The sequence below is a fragment of the Panthera onca genome, chromosome A3, assembly GCF_046562875.1.
Source record: "Panthera onca isolate mPanOnc1 chromosome A3, mPanOnc1 haplotype 2, whole genome shotgun sequence".
Taxonomy (NCBI): Eukaryota; Metazoa; Chordata; class Mammalia; order Carnivora; family Felidae; genus Panthera; species Panthera onca.
In genome coordinates, this window is record NC_138341.1 from 44079386 (window position 1) to 44100343 (window position 20958).

Sequence of the window (20958 nt, forward strand, 5' to 3'; positions counted from 1 at the left end):
AAACTTTTCCCACATTCCACCTATTTTTCTGAGCATGGTAAATTCTTGGCAACCCCCTTTCTCTAGAAAACTCTCACTGATTCACCAACATTCAAAATACATGACAGTGCTTCTTTGAAATCTTTCTTCAACTTCCTATGAATAATTAATCTTTTTTGGTGGTCTATGTATTTACAGTCACTGACTAATCTCTACACAGTGCATATCACAATGTATTATGGTTATCAGTCCATATGGCTGCTTCCCCTGCCAGACAGTGATCAACCCAGAGGAACTCAAATTTTCTAAAACATGAACCAATTTTATTTAACTCTATACTTCCTCTACAGTATCTGGCATATAGAAAGAACTCAATAAATCCTTGTTAAATGATTAATTAATTAATATACAAGTGCTTCAGTAAGTCAGTGATTGGTTAAATGGAATGTAAAGAAGGGACATTGAATTCCGGTGAAAATTCTGAGACAGTAACATAATTTTATCAAGTTTGGGCATTGAATCTATTTGGATAATGAAGATGGTACCAATACATGCTTTACAATCATCCTTGGGGTATTTTGATAAACAAGCAAAATAGCCCATCTTATTTCAACTTCTTATCAACACATGTTGAGTAGAAACATCCTGTGATTGACCCTGAGAATTGAAAAACTAAATGATAATGAGAAAAATTAGTGCTAGGTATAGTAAGGATATAATATACATATAACAAGGATAGTGGCATCCAAGAGCTATTATTCTCATAGAAAACAACCAGAAAGCATCCAGTTAGCAACAATCAAGTCAGAACATGCCTGACACATGTCCCAAGAAAGCTAAAGAAGAAGATAGGAATAACTACCTTCTGATGTTTTTATGAGGTAGAATTGTTAAAAGGGTTTTATAGGCGCACCCGGCTGGCTCAGTCGGTTGAGCATCCAACTTCGGCTCAGGTCATGATCTCACGGTTTGTGGGTTCAGCCCCTCATCGGGCTCTGTGCGGACAGCTCGGAGCCTGGAGCCTGTTTCAGATTCTGTGTCTCCCTCTCTCTCTGCCTCTCCCCCACTTGCGCTCTGTCTCCCTCTGTCTCAAAAATAAATAAACATTAAAGAAAATACATGTAAAAAAGGGCTTTATAAATTTAAAAACACCATCAGTTGAAAAAAAAAAATGTTCAGAGTGTTACAGGGGAAAAGTTTCAACAGGCCAGTGGAAATAAATACTCTTTATTCTAGAGAGTAAATGGATAGCAGTTGGGCTGGGCCTGGAAATGATTCCATATCCTGTAGTCACATACATAAAGCACCACAGTTGTGAAGCTGCCTCCATGCCAAGACATGATGGATGACAAGGGAGCTTTCATTTGTCCATAAGAGCCAACATTCGAGCTTGGGAGGGCCTTAGCTCATACCGCCATTTAGGATCCCTCTGAAAATTAAAGGTTCTGAAGGCCCACACTGTCACTTTATTGAGAAACATTTAATGTATTGACTCATCTTCAAAAATGATGGGTGATGTTGTGTGCCCAGCCATGACATCTTTTTCTAATTTGATGTATTAAGTAATGATACATCCAGCCTCATTAAGTGATCACCTTAATTATGACAATGGATAACTACGATCATTAAACCAATGACATCTGTCACCATCAGCCACATGAGTAATGAATGAATTATAAGATCAAATTTATATCAACTTCCTAATGTCTGGTGATTGAGAGTGAGTGGTGACATAGCAGGGTTAAGAACATATCTCAGAAGCTTTAAAGATAAAACATGAGATAGTATTTGATCTAATTCTCCATAACATTAATGGAATGAGGTAATTCATCTCCTAAGGTGGATACAGTGAGGGAAATATTCATGAACCATCCAAATCAACATATTCGACCAATCTCTTGTTTTCTCCACCAGTGGTATAGACCAAGTGAAAAGTCAGAATGTAACAATGGCTGTCTGAATATTAAAATTTTTTCTTCATAACCCATCACTCCTCATTGCTTTTTTAGATATCTCTATTCAACTGCTATCTGTCCAAGCAAGTGATATGTAGCAACCTCCTCTTCCTTTCAGGGCCTGGCCTTCCAGACTGCCTTGCCATTGTCCAATATCAAAACTAAACTCCCCTGTTCTATGTCACCTGACAGGATCTGTCTTCTTTTTAAAAGTGTCAAGAAGTAATTTTTAGTAATATTGCAATAAATTTCTCATATTTTGACAAAACTGACTAGGAACAGTGAACACACTGTCATAGATCCAATTATTTTTGAATTCTGAGCTGAACCAGCAAACTGATGTTCAACAGAAATAAATATAAAGTTCTAAGTTCAGACAGCAAATATCAAAGGAGATGATGTCACACTTCTAGAATCCCCTTTTCTCTCTCTCTTGACTACTGGGCAGCTCAGAATAATTTGTGTAGTCACTTCCCCAGGTACCATTATTAAATTATCCCTCTGAATGTTTTTGTCTTGTCTTGTATCATTTTAAGTTTTATATTTAACTTAAAATACAATTTAATTTTTTTCTTTATTTTATACTTCCACATGTTTTGTTATAATTGTCCTCAATGTTTTAGAAGTCGGTGGAATGCAATTGAAAATTAATTAAGAAAAGAGAACTAGAATAACTTAGATCAGCAACCATTCCTATGTAAAAATCACAGAGCTAGGTGTTAATAGTAAGTTAGTGTGAATACAAGTATGTCTAACTCTTAAAAATTAGTATAAATGAGAGTCAAATGTATACATCAGAAGTAGTGCTTTCACCATACTCTGTACTGATTAGACCATATTTAGAATATTAAGTTTGAATCTAAAAAACATATAATAAGAAATCTGTTAACTATTGGTGATACATTCCTTCCACCAGAGTAGTGGTAGGAGGGAAGAGTTTGCCTTGAAAGGCTTTGAAGTCATCTTGGCAACTCTGTCACATAAGCCCCCGGAGGGAGTCCTCCATATAAAGTACGTTAGATTCAGATTGAGCTGAAGAAAATACATTGGTTTATCAGTACACAGTACAGATTCAGCCAACATGTGTCCATCTAAAATGCTTCTTCATGTTTCTGCTTTCTTGTTGCTTTTGAGGTTGTCAGATGGGATGGGGCTAATAATGTTCATAAAATATTCCAAAAATTTTAAACATGAACACAAGTAAACCATGCATGCAGCAGATCAGCAAACACATGAATACACAGATTGAGATGACTATCACTGAGCTAAGGTAACTTCCTATGAATGGAAAAGAATTGATCAGCTTTACTCTGGAGAAAGCCATGGTAAAAGCCTTGGAGGTTGAAAGTATGTGAATAGCAGGTTTGTTTGGTTTTAGTTTTGATTTTGTTTTGAATTAAGAAGAGACTCAGAGTAGGTGAATAGATGGACTAAATGTCTTCTAATTTTACCCCAATTTAACTTCAGATTGTGATAGATTACTATGGCATTTCCCAAAACAGTAACTCCCATTTTTCTATCATCCTTAAAATATGATTTCAATTCTTATATCTGGTAATCAAAATCCTCCAAGATCTGACCTCAATGAAAGTACTCTATTGCCCATTCTGACTCAATAAAAAACTTGGATAAAAAGAGGCATCTATCTATCCCCCCATTGTAGAAAGATTAAACAATATAACATAAGGAAAGGACATAGTTATTGAGAAGCAGCTATCATCATCATCATCTTCATTATTTTCTTCCTCAGGTGTTCTGTCATTTCACAGTTTTTATTGATCTCTTTCCATAAAGTACACACAATTCTGGGCACTGGAGAGAGAGAATATTAATCTATTCATTCTGAATAAAAGAATTGTAATATTAATACATTTATTTTAGATAATTTTAATGTTTTGCTACTCTTTACCTTTAAGACAGGACATGAGTCACAAGAAAACCATTGATATTAATGGTAACAACAACAAAAAACAAACAAACAAGCTCTACTTTGTTTAATGTTCTGAGGCTAATGTCAATGTAGCCTCCCCACCTTACCTCTCTCTCTGATCTTGAGTAGTCCTTAGTCCTCGAGAAAGGCAGAATCACAGAGTGGTTAGGATTTTATATTCTGGAGCCTAATGACCTAAGTTTGAATCCTGGTTCTGTCATTGACTAGCAGTGTGACCTGGGGCAAGTTACATTCTTTCTCTGTGCCTCAGTTTTCTATGTTGTAAAGTGGTGTTTCTAATAATGTGTCTACCTTATAGAGTTATTGTGAGCATTAATGAGGTAAAATCCTTAAAATAGGTCTTGACACCTCATATGTTCCAGATGGGATGATGCTGATGATTATGACAATCACAATGATGATGGTAAAGTGAGAATTACCTTTGAGATGGTTACCTGAAAGATGTCCCATAATAAATACAAATGTAATTACACTTACTAGGCTGAGATTACTGAGACAAAATAATAGACTTAGATATTTATGGCAAGATTAAAATAAGAACCACAAAAACAAATATATCTCAGTGAGCCTTTAGTTAAAAATAAGTTACTAAAAGCTCTTCTACCTCCTCACAGCCCCAAAAAGTCAGCTAATGAAAGTATATTAGATATCTATTGCTATGTAAAAGATTAACCCAAATCTTAGCATCTTAGGGGCATCTGGGTGACTCAGTCGATTAAGCATCAGTCTCTTGATTTCCACTTGGATCATGATCTCACAGTTCCTGAGTTCAAGCCTTACATCAGGCTCTGTGCTGACAGCTCAGAGCTTGGAGCCTGCTTTGGATTCTGTGTCTCCCTCTCTCTCTGCCCCTCCCCGGCTTGTTCTCTCTCTCTCTCTCTAATAATAAATAAACATTAAAAAAGTTTAAAAGCAAAATTTAGCATCTTATAAAAATACATTTATTATTTCATAATTTCTATAGGTCAGGAATTTGGGTATGGCTTAAGTATGTCCTGCTCAGAGTGTCCCAAAACATTGCAATCACGTTGTTACCCAGGTTCACAGACATTTCAAGGTTCAATTGGCACAGGATTTGCTTCAAAGCTCACTCAGTGGTTGTTAGTAGGATTCAGTTCTCTGAAGGCTGTAGGACTGTGAGCCTTAGCTCTTCACTGGTTGTTGGCTGAAGATCACGGGCCTCTCCATTAGACCCCTCATAACATGGCAGCTGGCTTCCATCTGAGCAAACAGAGAGCAAGTGAGGATGAGCTCTAGAAGCCTGAATCTGTCATAGCCTAATCTCAGAGTTGATATCCCTTCACTGTGGTCAAATTCTATTCCTCTGAAGTAAGTCATTCAGTCTAGCCCTCCCTCAAGGTGAGGAGATTAAATCGTGTGAGAATGGTGGGGGGGGGGGGTGTATCACTGGGGACCATATGAGAAACTGCCTAACACAACCTTATATGAAACATAATTGGCTCATAGACTGCTACCATAGGAGGTTTGATATTCTGTGTATACTTATATAACTTGACTTAGTTGGTCATGAAGTGACCAGGCAGCAATCCTTCAGTTGCTCTAGTTAGAAAGGATGGTGAATATGAAATGTCTATTGTATATTTTTGTTTTTTATATTTTGAAGAGGGTAGGGAAAAGGTGTATTTCAAGGTTGGACTAAACTTAGAAATGCTTTATTTTCCCAATCTCTAGAATCTTTGAGAAGAGGATAATATAATATTCTTCCTACTATTATATCATAGATCAAACAAGAGAGAAGGAGGGAAGGAGGGGAGGGAGAGAATCAGAACTGAGGGGGTACATAACAGAGAGCACAGCTTGGGAGACACTATTCCCACTTTGTAATTTGTAACTCCTTTTCATATTTACAACATTCCTGGGTAGGTCCTATTATTTTTCTCTTTTTGCAGATGAGGAGACTAAGGCATAAATAGATAAAACAACTTGCCTAAGGTCCTAGGCAAAGTGAGGATTGTTAATGGCAAAGCTAGTATTTGAGCAGAGACATCAGGCTCCAGATCCAGCACCCCAAACCATTGGTGAAGATTCTCTACTTAAAATGTGGTTGTACCAGTGACCATTCCATCCTTTGTTCATGCAACAAGAACAGCACAGGGCAAAGGCAAAATCAATGGCCTTGAACACAAAAGAACATTCAAATAAGCCAAAGCAGAGGCATTTTCTTTAGCTGTCCTTGGTTATAGTTTCACCAATTGCCCATGAAGATGAACACTGTTCAGGTGAGTCGTTTGTTGGTGTTATGTAGTTATAACCAATTTAAATATATAGTTTATTATTCTTATTCTATGGGGTGAGTTCAGTTACTCTCAAGTAATTTTTTCATTGACAGTATAAAGCTCCTATAAATGAGACTTTATCTGGGATTGTAACAAATGAGCAGATAAATTTTGACCATAAAGTATTATATTGTTGTCTGTAGTGGGAAAAATTTATAATCTGTAATTCATACATAGTGATATCTTAAAAAAGACTTATTCTTGCCTTACTGTGTAAACATATTTCTTCTCTCTCTCTCTCTCTCTCTGTCTCTCTGTCTCTCTCTCTCTCTCTCTCTCTCTCTCACACACACACACACACACACACACACACACACACACACTTCTTGTTAACTGACAGGGTAGTAACAAAGGGAATAAAGAAATTTGCAAAGTCAAATTATCCCCCAAAAGTGCACTGAATTTCAGTTATGGTCTTCCAAAATTTACTGAGCATTCAGTATACTCCAAGGAGTGTTCTCTTGATACCCTAGCTCAAACACAGCCTTATTTTCACCACTCAGGGCACTATAACGCTAATACTGCAGAAGTTAATCAGGTTTGAAAAAAGATGATGGTCACGACGTATGTGTGTGTCCATATGAGGCATAAGACACACCAGGTGATTCTGAGAAAGAAAATAATGAAGAGCAGATTGCTAAGCATATAGAAGAAGGTGAGTGCAGGGGAGAATAGAAGGACTAAGTCACCTCACCCTGCTGCTTCTCTTCCTGCTTCCTCTGTTTCCCTCCCTTTCTCCTACAAAAGATTATGTGTTCCTTGGGGATTTTCAATTAAACAAGAACATGAATACATTAACCTTTCTTGTTTACAATACATCCATCAGAACAGCCTTGGCATGCCTTTGAATTCCAAAGCTAGGCTCTAAAGGAAGCTACTATGATATCCAGCAAATGCAAAAATTTGTCCAGATAAGGCTGGAAGAACCTACAGTATGGTGCATAAATGAAAAGACTTATTTTAAAAAGAGTATTTAAAAGTTAAGTTTCTAGTTGGAAGAAAAGTGCCAGAACTCTGTGCTTATCTGAAGAAATTTTCACTAAAATAAGATTATACTAAATAGCCTCTATCCATATTTTATCTATGATACACATGGGTGAAGCTCTTCTTATTTACCCAGTGGTTTCACAGGTACTCCTCACAACAACCTGGGAAATAGGAGAAATGAAGGGAAAAGAAAGGAAGTAGTGTTAATTGAGATATGTATCAGGCTCTGTGTTAGGAGCAAGTATTTTTATATTCCCATTTTTATAGATGAGAAAGTCAAGATCTAGTAAAGCTAAATGGCCAGCTACAGGAGCTCTTAAGGTGGACATTTTTGGGTTTTGTGGACAGGATAGGTCTTTGATGTATGGGACTGCCCTGAACATTGCTGTACATGTTGGGTGTCTGACGGCCCTGCATGCAAAGCAGCATTGTACTCCCCAATCAACCTGACAACTAGAAGTCTCCACATGTTTTCACATGCCATCCATTAGCATAGGTATGGGAAGAGGGGCGTATACACCACCTCTGTCTGAGGATTGGGACTGCAGACTGCATTTGCTGACACAGAGCTCTCTTTGCCCATATCTGCTGAGAAGTTTTCTTGACTTTCTTGCATTGGCATAGACAGGATTGCTGGCTTTGTCACGCTGAAAGAGTTGGGACCTAGTCTAGAGTCAGAACTTGCATTGTGTGGGTATGAATGAGCAACACCATTTAGGGGTTGGCCGTTGTAGGAAATGAGTGGAGTAGGAAGAGAAAGAAAGTTCTGCACAGGGTCGTTGTCCTGGGTAAGGAGTTCGAGTGTGGTTCTGGGCAGCAGGGCAGGGTTCATTTATGGTGTCAGTTTGGGTCCAAGATACCAAGACAGAAATAGAATGCAAGGGATTTGTTAGGGAAATGCCTATGAAGGTAGAGCAGAAAGGACAGGCAGGGAAAGTCTTCAGACGTGGTTCCAGATCTCAACTCATGTGAAGGGAGAGATGGAATCAAGAGGATTGAATAAGAAGAGGCTTGACTACAGAGCAGTTTTGAGAAAGTCTCAGTCAGGCAAGAGATGGGCCTAGACAGTTGCCTGTCAGAGTTTCCTGTGAGGCAGAAATAACTTTACTCAGACATTGCTGGAGGCAGCCTAGGCATGAATGCTGAAGCAAATCTAGAGGTTGAACCCCAGGGGCTCTCAGCAAACCATACTGCTCACAGCAGATTCTCTCTGGAAGGGGATCAGAGCAGGCACTTCATGGCTGCCTCCATCATGCTTCAGAGAGAGGGTCCTCAGAGGAAGGAATAAGGTAGAAAGGAAATGGGTGGGCATTACTGTGGAGACATAAAGTGTGTTCTCTTTGTATAAATAAATAGAAAATGACCATAAGGGAAGCTCTTAACGGCCACCCTTGTGCAAACAGAACTAAATGCCAAAACAGCCCTCTCTGTCAATCTATGCAAGCAAGACCAACATTACTTGAAGGTGGAAGATGAAGCCAGATACCAGGGAGGATGGGGAAAGACCAAGAAGGAGGCGGGGGTGGGGGCGGGGGGCACTGTCCCAAACTAACTCCTCCAAGTATATCTTCGCTTCTACCTTATAGCATTCTACCTTTTATTTACTGGGTTATGTGAGGCCAGCAGCCCAATTCCATTCAAGAACATCTTTCATTTTGAATATATCTATTGATGTGCTTATAATCAAAAGTATTCTCCCAAAGTATTTGAGAAAATGTATGACTGGACGCAGTATACCACACATATTAAGAACCCAGAGCACTCTAGTGAAACTGTCTGTAAACAGCAAATTACTATTCTCTAAGCCATAAGGAGGATCATGGATAGTAACAAAACCTGCAGCTGAAAAAGTAGGTTCCTGTTAGTGGAGAGATCTAGGTGGAAGAATAAGATATGGCAGCTAGAAGAAATGGACACAAATACAGTTCATCACATTTTTGCTGAGAGCCACTACTACATACAGAGTATATATAGAAGTGTGGCTTAAACCAGTGGTTCTTGAAGCATGGTACTCTGACCAGCAGCAACAGCATTATCTTGTTAGATGTGCAAAGTCTTGGGCCCTACTCCAGAAATCCTGAATCAGAGATTCTGAGATGGGGGGCAACAACCTGTGTTTGAACAAGCCTTCCAGAGAATTCTGATACAACTCTGTCCCCACGCTTGGGAACAACTGGCCTAAATCATATTTTCACAGTAACCTTCATAATCTGACCTCTCTGCCTGTGTTAGTGTTACTTGGACCTTGGCTTATCTTTTCCCTTTTCCCTTCAAGTTAGACATACCCTACACTCCCATTTACCTCATTCCACCACACTCTCATCAACATTAACTACACACACACATTCACTCAGGGACCACACAATTGACTTTTAATTTTCCATATATATAATCCATCTATCTTCATAAAAAGTTTACAGGCTCGCATCAATTATCCCCACAGTCTGGACCTCAACCTCATCCAACAGTCTTCCAAGAAAAGCCCATTTCCCCAAATGTAAGAAGATTATATCTTACCTTTCCTCTGTAAGTAGACATAGGTCACACCTATGGTTAGAAAGTATCCTCTTATTTTGATGAGTACTAGAATAAGGATTGTTTTGGGTTGGAGACAGTGTGGGTAGTAAAAAGTGGTAAATCCATTTTGACACCTGCATTTTCCTAAGAAGTGTGAAAAAAAAAAAAAGTGAGCGTGTATGTAAAATGATCCTCAAAGGGGTGTGGTTGAAAGAAAGGGATTGAAAGACTAAGCTATCATTTGAGGATACTTTTACTGCAAACAGCAGGTAAAGTGGGGTCCTAACAATTCCAGGTAAATTCAGAGTTCTTTATGTGGTGAGCTGGATAGCATTATGCTTCATGCATTTTCCTTTTTATTCCTTTTGTTCCTTGTTGGTGATCTCCCTCAGCCTTTAGTGAAATCTTAGCCTCCTCTAGTTGTTAAGAGAAAACAAGAAATGGACTTGGTATAAATATTTGCATAGTTTTCAGGAAAAAGAAGAACACATCTTGGGGGCCACTGTGGTTGTAGCAATAATAAACATTGTAAGAGACCCAAAGTATATGGTAAACTTTGTGGGGAACTGTAAATCCACAGTTCACTTGCCTATGGATTCTCCTTCATGCTTCCTGACTTTAGCAGATTCTAAAAGCAATGGAAATTAGAGTCCAAAATATAATTTTAAGTCATTTACGTGGTTTGCATGACGCCCATAGCATGTGTTTCAAATTGCTTCCGAAAAGCAACTTTCAGTACTGCAAAAATACAGTCATGAATTGTTGGCTGAAATTAGCTCCCTAACTTAGCTACAGGAGCATAATTACTCACATCAAGGAAAAGCAGACCAGACACACAAAGAACTTGTTGAGGGGGAAAAAAATGCACCACTGAGCCCTGGTAGACTGAACACTGCTAAATGGTTTTGTCGGATCCAATTTTGATGATTATTTAGCAATCTCCTACCCGCAGCATCAAAGTTCCCAGGGCATATCCTAAATTGAAGGATATTTGTAATAAAAAGATATAAGCCTCCAACTCTCATTTTTACCAAACATTAATAAAAATCGAATTAGAAGCAAGTGCCTTGAAAGGCTACTGGCAAAAGGTTTGAGGATTGTAACAATGTGAATCTGATAAGAAAAGGAAATGCTCTTCTTTTTTTCTTCCTTTTTTATTATAGTAATAATATAAAAAAAAACTTCTTTTTTTTAAAAAAAAGTTGTGAAAAGGGCAAAAAAAATCTCACATTCTAATATACCTAGAAAGAATGGATTCTTTTTTTTTTTCACTTTGCAGAGAATACACAGATCTGAAAGGCAGCTACCATGATTAAAAGCTGCACAACTACCTCAAACCACAATAGAGATTCTGACTCCAAATGCCCTTTTCATTATTCTTAATGAAATGCAACTTCATTTTCCCACACTCTTGAAATTGTGTTAGCTGAGAGTTCAAACATGCAAATGAAGCCAAACACTCAAAAGAATACCTCCATTCTCTGTTTCAAAGGCCATGTGAGGACACCAGCTTGTGCCAAGTGAACACATGAGAGGCAGAAAAGGAGGATGATGGATTATTAACTTTTTACTTAATCTCTTTTGGACTTAGACTGGTTCTCTGGCTGATTTTGTCTTCATACACTCTCATGAATATAGTTAAACTGGTTTTAGATCCTATCAAGCCAAATTTTTCAGAAAGACTACCATTTCGGATTGATATCCTTCTAGGACCAATGCCAAGGTCCTTAGAGGTCCCTTTGTGCTCTCCTATTTTATCTAAATACACATACCATGTTGTTCCCAGAGGTGCAGCAGAAAGATCATTGGATTCGGCATTGGAAGACCTGAGTCACAAGTCCAGTCCAAAGGATTCCTTAATCTATGTATGCTCTTAACTGGAAGGACATAATACAAACAGGAGAATGCTCCTATTGCCCTTATATGGGTTAGCAACACCAAACAACTTGATCATCCCATTTATTGTATCCCTCCTTGTTTCCTTGCCTTATTTCTCAATAGAAAGGAGTTTGAGATGATGGACAGGTAGAGTTAAGGATGCAGGGTAGAGGGTTTAGAAGAAGTCTGGCATCAGACCTAAGTGGTGACTTATACCTCTTACAAGCCCAGAAGACTACACATACATGACTTCCTCTATCATCTTACTCCTTCTCCACCAACCCCCAACAGGCTTACCATTGATAGAGCAGCCTTGTTTCTGTTCCTTGATATCGTCAAGATCCTTCCAAACGCAGTATTTTTGTTCTTGCCAGAACACTTAGCCTGGAATGTTCTGTTTCCAAATTTTCATGTAACTATCTTGTCCCCATTGTTCAAGTCTGCACTTTGATCTCCCCTTGTAAGAGGATCCTATCTGATCCACTCTTCTAAAATAACACCTACACACACATGCACTCTCTTAGACTATTATCCTCTCTTACCTTCCCCATAGTACTTATCATTCTCTAATTTTATTCTGAGTATTTCTTTGTCCATTGCCTGTCTCTCTCTGATCACACTAGAAGGGAAACATCATTTGAACAGAGATATTGTCCAATTTGTTTACTGCCTTATCTTTAGGGTCTAGAATATTGTAAAATCTGTCTCACCATTGAGTTCTCATATTGCCTTGTATTCAGTTGCTCAAAATACCTAGATCAAAAAATGAATTATTAGAAGCATTAGAAATGATCCATGCCCCTGGTTTGCTTATAGTTAAGTTGTGAAGACTTGCATTAACTATACAGAAAACTTGATAGCAAAAGTTTTAATACGATTTCAAGAAAAACAAAAACAGAGACCCATCACAATGCCTAATGAGGGAGCAGAGTAACAAATAGGTCTTTTTTTTTTATGCTCCCTAGGACAAAAGACCACTAGAGAATTTTGTTCCTTTGATCTATTTTTATAGACAAATGGGAAATATATTCTTAAAGCTATTTTTCTGAGAATGGATTTCTTCACATGTTTTAAAACTTTTCCTTCTGCTCCTGTGATGGCCCTTAGCTTATTATTTCCATTAAAGTGGAAGCACTAATGGTTGACATCCTCAATGCCGTTTTAAAGATACTTGGAATTACAGGATTCAGATTTGTCTGCTTCCTTCCCCTTGCCACATGAAGCATTTATTTAGTTGAGCCTATTCTTCACTGGCCTGAGAAATCAACATTTGGCACCTTACATGAAGTAGCCCAGGGCTCATTCAGAAAATTGCCTTTTGTTTTCTTAAGAAACTGGAAATAATCTTGGGGTAATATCATTTTCTCTGATATGGTTTCCAACCATACATTGGACATATTATGGATATATTGCACATATATACCCCCAGTTTCCATCTGAGAGAAACACTCAACATGTCCACCACTGCAGAAGTGCTAGATTTCTTATTCATATTCTGTCACACAAGATAGTGCTCCCTTTCCCACAGCTGATTAGATGGTACCAGTGGCCCTAGGGTTCGTAAAGTAGCTGACCTCATCTAAACTTTCTGATCCCCATAGTTGTATTCTCTAATGTAAAATTATGATCCTTGCCTTTTTTTCACCAGGCTGCCATGTCTCTGTGTCACATTCACATGTGAGTCTGAGAGATCAGAAGAGTTCTACTCCAAGATTTCAAAACTTTTGGTGGATCCAAAACAAGAAAAATGACTATTTTAAAATATACCAATTTTGTCTAGTTCTGCTAACAAGAGAAACAATTCACTTGTGGGGAGGTGTAATTCTTCTCTTACTTGAGGATCCAGGTTATTTGGTTACCCAGAGGTAAGGTCTAGAGCCTGGACTAGAAGAGAGAGGCCTGATTAATGCTGCATAAAACATAACATGTTGCCTTTACTTGGGAGAGGGTAAGCCATTAATTACCTTTCTTCAGTGGGACCTAGAGAAAGGAGATTTTGTTTTTCTACTTTCTTTTTCCTTTTTTTTTAAATTTATTTTTTTATCATTTTTTCCTCTTTTCTCACTTTATATCCAAAGGTGAAAGAAGATATAAAAGCAGAGACTAAAGAGAATTAGATGGATAATATGCTACAAGGGCCTTAGCAGAAAAACAAGTCCTTAGGAAGTCCCTGTGAGGATAGATTTTTTTGTCTAATGAACTCTAGTAGCAATTCAGCCCAGTACTGTGGCTTGAGTTAATTTTTTTTCATTCTTTCTCCATTAGTAAATGCATCTGTTGCTGCCAAGACTTCAGTAAAATTTATAAGACACTAGAAGTTTGTATCAGTAGTGCTACCTTAGTGGCAAATATTTATGGAGAGACTTCAGCAGCATGGAGAGGACTTGAGTCAGTAGGAGACTAGAACCTTGTAGGGTTTCCACCAGCATAGACGCGTGCACATTCGCTGAGTCTGGGAGGCTTATACCCAGAGAGGAAACTGAACATCCTGAATTCACAGCATGGAGTTAAGGCAAAGGGTATTCTCAGCAGGTGGGGCAATTTAGAGAAACTCAGTTTACATATGTAAAAGTGCTTCAAAGTCTTCATTACAGGAGTGTTTTAAAGATTGTCAGTCCTTTAAGGGTAGATTTAAGGGCTCCAAGCAATGTATCCACATGGTCATACACTTGGGTAAAACTTGTATGAGATTTTAACTAGGTTTGGCTAAGGCCCCTGTCCTCCCACTTTGATTTCACACCCCCATTCTACTCACTGTCTTGTACAGTAAAATGGGAGCAGGATGGAATCTTTAGGATATTGTTAAGAGAAACTTTGGAATATTACTGCATCATGAAAATGCATTATGAAAAACATTATGAAATGTTTTAACAAAACAATAAATTAGAAACATTTTAAAGGTATTGTAGCAGATGCTGTGGGACCTCATCCATGTACCCCCGGGTCTTCATATTGTAGTGCCTAAAGCTGATGTCCAACTGCCATTATTTGCTTTTTTTCCCCTGGGATCTTTTATTGGTAGCCAAAGAATATCAATATTAGTCTGGGGTAACTAATCTCAAAATGACTGAGGATGCTGACATATCAGTCCTTCAGCTCCCACACACTTAATCACTCAGATTGGATACATCTGAAGCACCTACTTATACTGGGTCCCCAGGTTTCCAAACTGGTTTAAGCTCAGTAACCCACAATGGTTACTTGCTTGATAGCATTGCCTTTCATTCTCTTTCTTTTCTTCCCTATGGCTTTTCTCCACTTCTTACTGATACTTCCAGGAATCGGTGCCCAAATTAAACTACTTACACTGAAATCCTTATTTCAGATCTGCTTCTAGGACACACCAAACTAAGATGAGTACTCTCTTTTGTCATGTTTCCATCAATTTTTTTAACTGAGAAAAAAATCAGGTAAAAATAATGGAATATGTATGAAACAGAAGTTGTAAATAAGATTGATAAAGTCAATATAAATCATTCTGACAAAAAATGAATTGTAACAAACATATTCTTCAGAGCATACTGGAGCAGTATTTCTTTAAGAGGTATTCTATTTTGAATAGAAATAATAATACACTGTTGGATTTTTGTTTTCTAATTGATGAAGAATTTTTAATCATAGGAACACATTAGAAAAATATGAATTGTCTGCTGATTTGACACACTCACAGAACATGAGACTAAGAATAAACCACCATAATGAGGACATGGGTGACACATGGGTTAATGAGCATTATCAATTAAAAGAGTGTTTAAGATGAGCCATTGCACATGAAAATCTGAAATGCCCAGAAATTGTGCAGTCTCTTGTGGGGAGAAGCAATCTTCCAGGAGCCCTGATCATCTTTGCATGTTCACACTGGGTACAGTAAGAATGCAAACCTTGGCAACTCTTTATCTGGACCATTTCTCAGGGTTGTGTTTAGAGTGAGGAAACTTGAAGGATGAGGTAATGTCTCCCCTTGGACAAATAGCGGGCTTACTTTCATGTACTATAAACGTGGTGAATCCCTCAAGCTTTCCTGCAACACAGCTCACAGCAGGTGCATGCATGCTTAAGATCTTTGTGTGACCCCCATAGAAGGTGTAGTGAAGCTGCCCAAACCTGTACAAACCTACATTAATCTCTAGCTACTGCTTTTGCTGTGACTAATAAAATCCTTTGTCCTTTGCCTCTGACCCACCATAAGGTCTCTGTTGCAACTCCTAATCTCTGCCACTGAAGCACAGAGACAGCTACATGCAATACACAAATGAATGGGCATGGCTGTGTTCCTATAAAACTAATCATGGACACTGAAATTTTAATTTCATGTAATTTGGTTGTGCCATAAAATATTTTTCTTTAGATTTTTTTCCCCAACCATTTAAAAGGCAAAAAATCATTCTAAGCTTGCAGGCTATTATTAGTAGGTTCCTGATTTAGACCTAAAAAAGAAGTAGATAAACTAGATTAAATATAGCCATTGAGTAGGCCAATCTGAAAAATTAAAATGATGCCAGGCATGAATGTGAATGCTATAAAGAAAGAGAACAAAAGGAAGGTGTTTTATTCTATAAATGCATATTTTCAAGACTGCATGCTTGAGTATGTCTATGTTCTGAGCATATCTATCATTTCTCCTATTCTCGGGGATACTGCAATGAAAATAAGTCAGATTCACATTGCCTCATCTTCTCCATCTTTGGGATTCACTACTGGACTGAGAGGCAGGGAGATGCACCATTTCATAGTATTGTGCTCAATAGATGGGTATTGTAGTTGCTGGGGTGACATGTTGTCTCAACTGTTCCTAATTATTGCCAAAGTTATTTAGGTTGTCTTGAGTAAGGAGCCAAAAGAGGCTTCTCTACATTCTATCAAAGGTTCTCATGATACACCAAGAAATAATGTAATATAGAGGAAAACATGATGCTGGATCTGGGTGAACATTCCAGTTCTACAAATTATTGTATGATTGTGTACAAGGTAATTACCCTTTCTGACCTCCATTATCCAATCTGAAAGATGGAAATAGTAGTACTATCTACTTCACTAGACTTGTGGGGAGATTAATGATATGACCTATATAAACTACCTAGCTAACTTCTATCCCCTAAACAAGTAGTTAATGTGTTAAAATTATCTATCACTCCTTCCTCCCTCCCCCCCAACCCACATCAAGTCCTTGCCCCTAATGAAGAACTTTCACAGTTTGCTTCAGGTCTGGTCCTCATTCATGTTTTCATTTTTCTATTCGGGCAAGTGTAAATCATGCACTATGCCAGGTGCTGGAATTACACAGATGGAAAGCACCATCCCTACTCTCAAAAGTTCACTGTTTGCCGGATGTCTGGGTGGCTCAGTGGGTTAAGCATCTGATTCTTGATTCGGCTCAGGTCATTCTCCAGACTCAGGAGATTGAGTCCCATGTCGGGCTCTGTGCTGAGCATGGAGCCTGCTTGGGATTCTCTCTCTCTCTCTCTCTCTCTCTCTCTCTCTCTCTCTGCTCTTCCCCTACTCACATTCTCTCTCTCTCTCTCTCTCTCTCTCTCTCTCTCTCTCTTTCTCTCAAAAATAAATAAACATTAAAAAAAGTTCATTATTTGCAGTTGGGGGTAGGAGAGGATGGGGGAAGAAAGCCAAACAGACGCATCCACCATAACCTACTGTCAATGAAGCATTGATACAGTAAATATATCTGGGAACAAGGAGTATTGGGGGGGGGGGAGTGGGGCATGAAAAGGGAAAGGAGGAAATAAAGAAACCAACATGTCCTAATGTCCTACTATGTGCCAAGTGCTCTATCAAGAGCTTTGTATCTGTTAGCTCACCTAAGTAGATTAGGCTCTGAAAGACCTTGATTTTTTTGTTGAAGAATATTGAATTGAACTTTGAAGAGTGCTGGAAATATGCCTCATGGAGAACAGGAGTGGTCAGACTTCAGGAAAACTCCAGAACATCACAGGGAGCCAGAATCATCATTGGGGGAAAGGGGAGAAGGCTTTATAAAATTTTCAATATTTAAAACATGCAAAAATTCTTTAGGAATAATACAAGGAATATCTGTATCCACCATCCAATTTAAGAAATGAAAATTTGCCAACAAAGTTAAATCCCTGTCAGTTGCATAGCAGTTCTGAAGCTATCTCTGAACCCCTTTTAGGCAAGCTATCAGCAAGTGATGGCTTCAGTGGTAGGAGGGGGTTCTACACAATAGGGCTCAAGATGCCTCACCTTAATTTCAGCTCTGGCTTTACAGACATGTTTTCAAATTCTGCAGCATTAAAACTTGGGGCTTTTAATGTATCATTTTAGCCAAATGCTGTGCAAAGCTATTTTAAAAAGGTGACAAAGTCTCCTTCTCTAGAGGTTATTAAAGATAATACAGAAATACTCATTTCCTGGGATGGTTTATATGTGGAGCTGCCTGCAGACAGGGCTTTGGTCTGAATGATCTTTGTATTCATTTCTCCTTATTTTAATCTTATTACTAAATCCCTAGGAGTTAATGCTCTTCTGTTTGCTATAAAAGCAGGCAAACTAAAGTGGCAGATAAAAATTGAAATTCCTAGTCTGATGCTTTTTATTAAAAGAGAAAAAAGTTAAATAGGATTCCATTTATTATGGTCAGTAAACTTATATAGTGGAATCATGTCTACATGAGAAAAGAGAAATGGAAAATTGAAGTTGTTAACTAGATCATTCAAGTACCTTTCAAATACTTTTTTGGCTCTCAATTATCTAGTTATTTTAAGTCAACATAATATTTGGTCATATTTAGCTGACTTAAGCCTTTGTTTTGATGAGAATAGACATATTTTATTTATTTTTTTAATTTAGCTGCAAGACAAATGTACCTAACTTTTGTATTAAACCAGAGGCCATAGACATAATCATTGTAGAAATTATGTATCTTTACTATTTGCAATCAGCATTTCTGCTGTGTTATAAGTGATGGAATGTTTACTTGCAACAAGTTTCACCTGTTAGAAGCTCACACTCATCATGAGTCTCTTTTTTCCCAGGCCAGGAGTGTAGGAGTTCACAAGGGAGGAACTGTCTGTCGGCAGGAAATAGCTGTGAAATCTATTTTAAGTTATTAATTAGAAGTGACATTTGGCCTTCTAGCGAACTCTGCACCCCATTTCTACAAAACCAGCCCAGTGAAGAAATGCTTAGCAAACATGACCAAAATAGGTCCTGAATATGCCAACAGGATCCTCAGTTTTTCACAGGTTTATGTGAATTATTTCAGGTCATTTGTCCTGATTTTTATTCCGGAATATACGTTATCCGAGTACCTGTGTCCACAATAAGTCAATATTAAGGATGGCTGATGCATTTCCCAGCAGCTTTTTTGGGTCTGTTGAGATGTGGTTAAGTACACTGGTTTTAGAGCCAGAACAAACAAGTCCTGACCTCATGCTAATTGGTGACATTAAGTGATTTACTTAATTGCACTCATCCATGGTTCCTCATTTACAAAAGGGAGTTTAACATCCTTTTCTGAAGCCTGTTGTGATAATCAAAAGAGATAAGATATGAACTAAGCCCAGCTCTGATTAAAACCTTGAGCAAGTTAGTTCTCTGTGACCAGTTTCTGCACTTATAAAATGAGGATAATATTAATGTCAAGCTGACAAAGTTATTGTAAAAACTAAATTAGTATACACTTACACATATATTTACATAAATTTTACTTCTATATTTATATATGTGCATATACTAATTTGATATATATATTCCCCATATATGTATAAAATATATGTATCACATACAGAAATAACTCAAATGAATTGATCATACTGTAGAGGCTCAATACAAGTAGCTATTGTTTGGTGGTAATAATGTTGACATTCCCAAAAAAAGTAATTATTTTATTATTATTAATAGCCTCGGTCTAAGAAAAAGAAGACTACTTCTAGGTCAGCCACCAATTAGTTTTTTGATCTGCAACAATTCACTCCTTAGTAAATATTGCTTTGTACATAGGTAGGTGATAGTAAGCCCTGAGTTCCCTATTGCCATTGATTTAGCATACAATATGGTTTTAACTGTGGTAGATACCAACAGTGTGGAGAAAAATACCCCCTTCTCTAGTGGAGAATATAATCTAGCAAACACCCAGACATGCCTATTTCACAAGCTGACATGGGCAGCCGTGTGTGCTTGTGTCCGTGTGTGTGTGTGTGTGTATGTGTGTGAAGTGCTCCTGAAGGACATCTGCAGAAGCAATTCATTCTGACAGCAGCAAGATACAGTTGTGACTATGTCAAAAGAACATTTAAAAAATGTAAAAACTATATGCAAGGAGATAAACTCCCATAAAAATTTAATGCAGAAATGGATCAGTTCCTTTTCCAATGCAACATCCACTGTCAAAGATAAGGAAGTACTGTTACCGCAGTTTTACCACTACAGGCTCCAGTGAACCTCTTTAAAACTGGAAGTAATGAACAATTCAGAGGATTCAAATACTAATCTCCTAAAGAGAAATTAACCCTCTAAGTGTTTTGATGGTCATAAAATGTTAATCAAATTTAGTCTCTTTAGATCCACCATGTTTGACAGGAAAAATAAATGTATTCAAAGGCAAACAATGGTTTCCCTCAGTGAACCCTCAAGAAGTTCATAAATAAGTTCTTACGTAAATTTTGAAGCAGGTAAAAGCCTGCCAGCCTGCCATCTCTGCCTTCCAAATATTTTGCATCTCAGACCTTACTTCTGCTTTTCTATCTACTATGGTCAACTCTAGGGCCTTCTGATTACCTGGGAACCAGTCTCTACACATCACTTCCAATTACACCTGCCTTCCCCAACCTCTGGCCCTGCCTGGGTCCTTTCAGACTTAAATTCAGAACATTTTTCCAGTCTGCTTTACTTGAATGCAATTTCTCCTTGCCTCTATGATCTACTAATTAACCTGAACAGCTCTCCCACCTAGATGTCAAAGATAGATTTGATTTTCACACTACTTACACAGTGTCTACTGTCCATAAAGATCTGCTCGAAGCACTAGCAGGATGGACTGATACTGAGATTATGATAGGAAAAGATAGGATAAAATAGGAAGAGAGGGAAATGTTAGGACCTGACTTACCTAGGTGGGGAAAAACAAGTATTTTGTTTTTGTTTTTGTTTTTTCCATTTCTGGGAATTTGTCCTTTAATTCTTTCAACTGATTATATATACAAACAATGTATACAAGGATATACATCAAACTTAACAACAAATCCCTCTGAGTAAAGGGTTGAGAGATGGGGTAGGAGGAGGAGCCTTTGACTTTTTACTTCAAAAATAAGTGTTTTGGAACAATGCTGGCAGTGTCTGACTGCAGCAAACACCCTCAGGCTTAGGGTTCCTCTTAGGAATGTAACAGATCCCACTTACTCCCCCTCAGGCTTCCCTCAGG

General features: G+C 38.0%; 1 long non-coding RNA gene across 1 annotated transcript in view; it reads left to right on the plus strand.

Annotated features, from left to right (window-relative positions):
• The window catches only part of LOC132687706 (uncharacterized), a 110997-nt gene extending 96091 nt beyond the window's left edge, over positions 1 to 14906 (plus strand). The window contains exons 2-3 of the long non-coding RNA XR_009614235.3: positions 5796 to 6125; positions 13213 to 14906. This is a non-coding gene — a long non-coding RNA (uncharacterized LOC132687706). The remainder of the gene's footprint in view (positions 1 to 5795; positions 6126 to 13212) is intronic.
• The last annotated feature ends 6052 nt before the right edge of the window (positions 14907 to 20958 follow it).